Source organism: Melospiza melodia, chromosome 30 (assembly GCF_035770615.1).
Source record: "Melospiza melodia melodia isolate bMelMel2 chromosome 30, bMelMel2.pri, whole genome shotgun sequence".
Classification (NCBI taxonomy): Eukaryota; Metazoa; Chordata; class Aves; order Passeriformes; family Passerellidae; genus Melospiza; species Melospiza melodia.
This window is the reverse complement of record NC_086223.1, coordinates 6,082,140-6,088,139: the sequence shown is the minus strand read 5'-3', so window position 1 is coordinate 6,088,139 and position 6,000 is coordinate 6,082,140. Positions and strand designations below refer to the sequence as shown.

The 6,000-nt window shown below is 47.8% G+C and overlaps 1 long non-coding RNA gene across 1 annotated transcript; it reads right to left on the bottom strand.

Moving 5' to 3' along the window:
- Positions 1 to 3,036: 3,036 nt before the first annotated feature.
- LOC134431004 (uncharacterized) lies at positions 3,037 to 5,384 on the bottom strand. Its single transcript, XR_010030924.1, has 3 exons — positions 5,220 to 5,384; positions 4,249 to 4,614; positions 3,037 to 4,144 (listed from the first exon to the last, which is right to left on the bottom strand). It is a non-coding gene; the product is annotated as an uncharacterized LOC134431004 (long non-coding RNA).
- Between the last annotated feature and the right edge of the window lie 616 nt (positions 5,385 to 6,000).

The following is a 6,000-nucleotide window of genomic DNA, read 5'->3' as shown; positions in this document are numbered from 1 at the left end:
GATGGTCATGAAGACCAGGCTGCTTCTAAAGCTGCTCACTGAGAGGCAAGAGAACCAGGGAGCCTATGATCCCATGGCCCGGTGTTGTCTGCAAGAGAACATGATCATTCATATGAACTCGGGGAATGGCAAGGGACACACACGGAAGGTAGGAGAGCTGCTGGGCACTGCTGCACATGTCCTTCTGGGCAAAGGAGAATGGGAGGATCAATCCTCATACCCCCGTGATCTTCCTTTTCTCACAGCGCAAACTAGAATTTGTGGTGTACGCGATCATGTTTGCAGTTTTGCTGCTTTTCTTCATCTTCATCTTTCTGATCCTTAAGTGCATCTTCCACGTAAGCCAATTTCTTGTTTGACACAGAGGTGTCTGTCTTGTAGCTGGAGTGCCCAGGTGACAAGCCCCGTGTGCCACTGCAGATGGCCCTGCATGTGCTGGCTACCACAGGAGATGTTGTTCCAAGCCTGGAGCTTGTGGCAGCATCCACAGCAGCCAGCTCAGCAGGGTCCAGCCTGCCTGAGGGAAGCTTGTCCTGCCTCCTGTCCCAGCTCTCCCCAGCTTTGCTTTGCTCTCCTGCCTTCAGCCACACAGCAATGAGAGCTTTTGCCCTCTCCTGTTTGGCAGAATATTACAGGAAAACTGATGTTGCAAATCTCCGATTTTCCTTCCCTAGAAGTGCTCTCAACGTTGTGAACTTGAGTCCAAACTCCGCGACACCGGGAATTTGTGTCTGAGAAGGTAACTGCTCCCTGCCCCTGCCACTGCTGTGCCACCAAGAGTCTTTCCCGTGCAGAGCAGCTCCTCCTGGGGCCCCGCAGCCGCGCAGGAGCCGCTGCCCAGCACTCTCCCAGCTGTGTTTCCAACACGTCGCGTTTGGGGCAGCCCCGGGCGAGCGGCTCCTGAGCGGCAGCGCTGGGCACGGCCGGGGGCTCCCAGCCCAACCAGCCCTTGCCATGCCAGCGCTGGGATGGATGTCCTGGGCCCCGGTGTGCTCCTGAGTTTCTGTGAGCACCAGCAATGCCTCTGTGTTCCCACTGCATTGCCAGCCATTGCCATCCCTGCTGGGGCTCCCCATCTTCCTTGGGCTCGGCTGGCACAGCCCCGAGCAGGGAGAGGTGCTGGCACCTGCTGCAGCCCTCCCTGGCCAGACCTCCCTGCTCACGGAGCGGGAGCTGGGAGCTCTGGGCATGGGATGGCCAGAAGCCTTTTTGTCCCCATTCACCTCGCTCACTCCATTGCTTTGCAGCATTGGAAATGCCCCTTCCCAACTCCTCCAGCGGCTGCTGCCCACACAGGGCAGAGCACAGGCAGCCCTGTTGCCCACAGCCTCCATCACAAGCTGCCTTGTCTCTTCAACCCTATTTTCCCTTCCTGATTTTTTCAGGTTCTGTGTAAAACTGCCACAGAGTGGGAGGAAGTATAACAAGGAGGCACAGCATGTAGAACAGAAAAGGGCCGACAGCTCCCTTGTGACTTGCCTCTGTTCCCAGTCCGTTCCAGATGCTTCCCCAAGCTGTTCCCCGTGCTTTTCTCTGTTCAGGAAGTCTGAATTGCCATGGGTTCAACGCCTCAGGGATTCCTATGCATCGCAGAGATAGGCATCCCAGCAAGAGACATAGTGTGAAGAACTAAGGTGGAAGACTTTCAAGAAGTTAATGGGATGCCAGCAATTCTTCACTACCCATTTTAGCTGAGGCTCTCCTTGGATGCTGTTTCATTGGTTGTGGTTGTTTCCTTGGATGCTTTTTCCTTGGCTGTTATTTTCTTGCTGCCCCTGCTGAGGGAAGGCCGGAGGGTGCTGCAGGCAAGCACAAGCTCTGGACACCCATAGGAGGCATCTCAGGGTTTTCCTCATCCCTTGTGGCAATGTTTCCCCCTGTATTCAGTAAAAATAAAGTTTGTCCTTGTTCCTCCTGTAAAAGCAGTTTCTGTTCTCCTTTATGGAATTGGCCAAATTCAGTTTGAGATTGTTGTGGGTTGACCCCAGCCAGATGCCAGTCACTCCCAAAGCTGCTCACTCACTCCTCTCTGCAGCTGGACAGAGGGGAGAAAATTTAACGAAGGTTCATGAGTTAAGGACCAGGAGAAAACACTCATCAAATACCATCGAGTGAAAAACAGGCTTGACTTAATAATATTAAATGAATTTATTACTAGCACAATCAGAGCAGGATAAGGAGAAGTAAAAAAAGCCCTTAAAAACACCTTCCCCTCACCCCTCCCTCCTTCCCAGCACTATTGCCTACACCAGCAGCACAAGGAGACAGGGAATGGGAGTAATTCCCCTGCTCTCAGAGAGCAGATCTATCACCCTGCTGCACCACAGGGTTCCTCCCATGGGAGACAGTTCTCCAGGAACTTCTCCAATGTGGCTCCATCCCACCAACAGCAGCTCACTGCAAACTTCTGCAGCATCAGTCCGTCCCACAGGCAACGTTCCTCCCAGAGCTGCTGCCGCATGGGTCACTCTCCCACAGGTGCAGTCCTGAAAGGACAGGCTGCTCCAGCCTGGGAGCAGGGCCCCTCTCTCCACAGGTCTCCCACAGGATCAGAGCCTCCTACAGGCATCCAGCTGCTCTGGTGCAGGGCCCCTCCACAGCATGCAGGGGAATCTCTGCTTCCCCGTGCATCCCTGCGGGCTGCAGCAGCACTGCTGCCCCACCATGGTCTCCCCACTGCCTGCAGAGGAATCTCGGCTCTGGAGCCTGGAGCATCTCCTCAGCCTCAGTCTGCACTGCCCATGGAGCCTGCAGGTGGTTCTCCTCACATGTTCTCGCTCCTGCTTTTCTCTAGTCCAAATTAAAACTGTGTCACAACTTGATTGCTGTTTCTTCTTAAATCTGTTACCACAGAGTTGTAATGACCATTTCTAATTGGGCCAGCCTTGAGAAGGTGCCAGAACAATCTGTCATGTCCGCCAGTGCCAATGCCAGTGGGCTCCAGGGTGGACATCCACCTTTAGAGCCACCAGAGATTGGTTCTGTGAAAAATGCTAATCACTTGTTTTTAAAATTTTAGAAGTTTAATAGCAATAAAAAAATAGTAACACAGTTAGAGTAATAATAATTTGGACAATTTGAATTAGGAGAATATGAGACAATAAATACAAAGAGTTACAGACGTCCGGGTACCTTTTTCTGGACAGCACAAGCCTGAAAAAGGACACCCGTTAACAGAGGATTAACCCTTAAAAGCAATAGCTTGTTGCATAGTCATACAGTTCATACATGATGCATAAATTCCATTCAAATACAGGATTCTGTCTGGCCACCGTCAACTTCTTCCTCCGAGTCCTAACAGCGCCTTCGAAGCGGGAAGAAGTTTATTTCCTCTGATAAGAGGGCAATAAATTCTTTTTCTCTGCAAGATTCAGGTGTCATGTGGCTGCTATCTCGCTGCGAGTCCTTTCTTTAAAAAAAGTATCCTACATATCATCATTTCTATTTTAACATTTTTTATAACCTAAAACTATATTTAACACTGTACTAAAGAGAATTAATACAGCATTACTTTCTGACACAACACATATAATATTCATTTTAATATTTGCGAAAAGCCATTCATAAAAGACATGCATTTTTCACACTTTATTCTGGCCAGGATGTTGTTCTGGCCAGGATGTGCAACAGAAATCATTTCAGCCACACATTGCCCAGGTGTGTAGAGAAAATAATTCCATGACATATGAATTTTACTAGATTGTTTTCCTAGACTTTATACAGTCAAAACGCATAGAAATTAATTCGTTCAATGTTCATTGTTCCCAAGTTACGCAGGTCTTAGTATTTGGTTTCTTACTGGTTACGGATGTCTTCCCACCGATGCTAATTTGTTGCTCATTCCTTGGTGTTCTTATCAGTCTTTTCCAGACCAAGTGTCTCCAACTCCATCGCCAGGGGTGATGTTTGGAGTTGATGATCATTAATGGTCATTACTGGTCGTTATCTTTTGTGTATCTTCTGTGCTACTCCCAGTCTGTTGACATGTTTTGTTTTTGTTGACTTTTTTCTGCTGTTTTGTAACCTGCGCTTGGCAGGGGCCTGGGGCATCCTAGTCCAGGCTCTTGGCTTCAACTGCCTTCTTCCACTGCAATTATCCTTGCATGGAAACTGTTACACCACAGACTGTACAATGAGACAATTCCTGAAACAGAAATGAATTCCAGCTATGGAAAATCTCACTGCCATATTTAGAAACACTTCAGCAAAGACCTTGGAAAAAGCTTGGGAAAGGTGATGTGTGATTACCTGGGACCCAGGAAACAGAGCTGAAGGTGGAGAACAAGCAGATAGCAAACAGCTTCCACTTCTTCTTGCTCCAGCCACTACTGCAAGTGCAGCTTCCCTGGAATTTCATGTCCAGTGTGTCTTCCAAGCTCAAAACATGAACAAACGGGTACCCCAGCACCACAGAGTACAGGTGTACTTTGACACCACAGACCCACCATGAGAACTGGAACCCAAGGTCAAATCTAAAAATTGTCCTTCCAGCTTCTTCCCACTTGGTGCTCTTATCTTTTGATTATTCTTGACTTTTCCAGTGCTATGCCTAAGATGATCCTTCAGGCACCCTAAGTACACATCCAATTCAGGGAACACCAAGTTATCCCTGGGCTGGGAAACAAAAGACAAGAAGTATTGAAAAATCATCCCTTGCCTTGAGGGTGTCCAGTCCTGGGAGTATGTCCTTCCCACCACCCTTTTGGCCTTTACCCAGTCTGAGTAATTCTGGAAATGTACATCCAAACCCAAGTTAGACACATTGGAGTGTGTTCTGCACACCAGAAACCACAGCCCCAAGCACTAAGAGTCTGAATATGCTCTGGATTGCAACTCACAACCTCAGTAGAACCTACATGGTAAAGCCTCCTCCGAGAGAGGAAAACACATTACATGTCAGCCCTTGTGGCAGCTGCGTTACTGAGTAAGGTAAAGCATTGGGTCTTACTCTGATACTGTAAAATACTACAAACCCTGTGGATCTGAGGTTTAAAAGTTACTTCTAAGTCAACAAAAAGGTCTCTGAGACAATTCACTGAATTCATGGCTAGACCCCAAAATATGTTTCCGAGTGCATAAAAACCTGTATGAAAAGAAGAACACAAAGCTTCCCACATGCATTTTATTGTATTTCCAGCAAACATTTTAAGACAGTTCACATCAGAATGAGGTCACTTGGTGCCAGCACAGTGTTAGAACAGGCACATCAGGAGACTCACCTGAAAATATTCACTACAGACACTACATCCTGTCACTCCATCTGCAGCATAATCATTTCTCACAGACACTCAGTTGACTCCCATTAGGAAATGGATCGCTGTTCCCAGAAGCAAATCCCCAGGGTGATTTCTTACTCTCTGCAAACAGCAGGAATGATTGAAGACAGCTGCTGTCATAGGGGAAAAAAAAGGAAGATTTTTGTGATCAGACATCTTTAGCTATGAGGGCTTTATTTTCTACCTGGAACCACTAAGCTGTTCTGCCTTGGTACTCTCCACCTGCTTCCAAATGCCTCCATGGTGTTCATCTCTTTGGATCTGCCATCCCCTCCACTCTGACAGGAAGCACAGCTCGGACACCACAGCAAGTGTCGAACACATGAACAGGTACAGGCAGGGACTCACGAAGTCCAGCAGGTTTTGCAGCACAGCTTATTGTGCTTCATGGTTTCAGGTTTTTTGTTACAAATTCACTGCAGTTTAACCTAATCAAAAACATTTGGCAAGACTTAATAATAACCCAGAGAATCCAGGGAACCCCCAATGTGGTATCGCAGCCAGTTCAGATGAGTTTTGTGCAAGAAAAACTGTGTGTTTGAACCTTTATTGAATCCTGTTCCAGTGATTTTTGCTTTTCTTTTTCTCCCTGACAATGTGAGGGCTTTTGGTTTCTGGCTGCATAAATCTCAGGCAGTATCTGAAAGAAACTTCACAGTTTGGGTCTTCTGGGAAAGCCAAATCTACCTGGATTTATGTAGCCAGAAACCAAAACCTTTCCCCA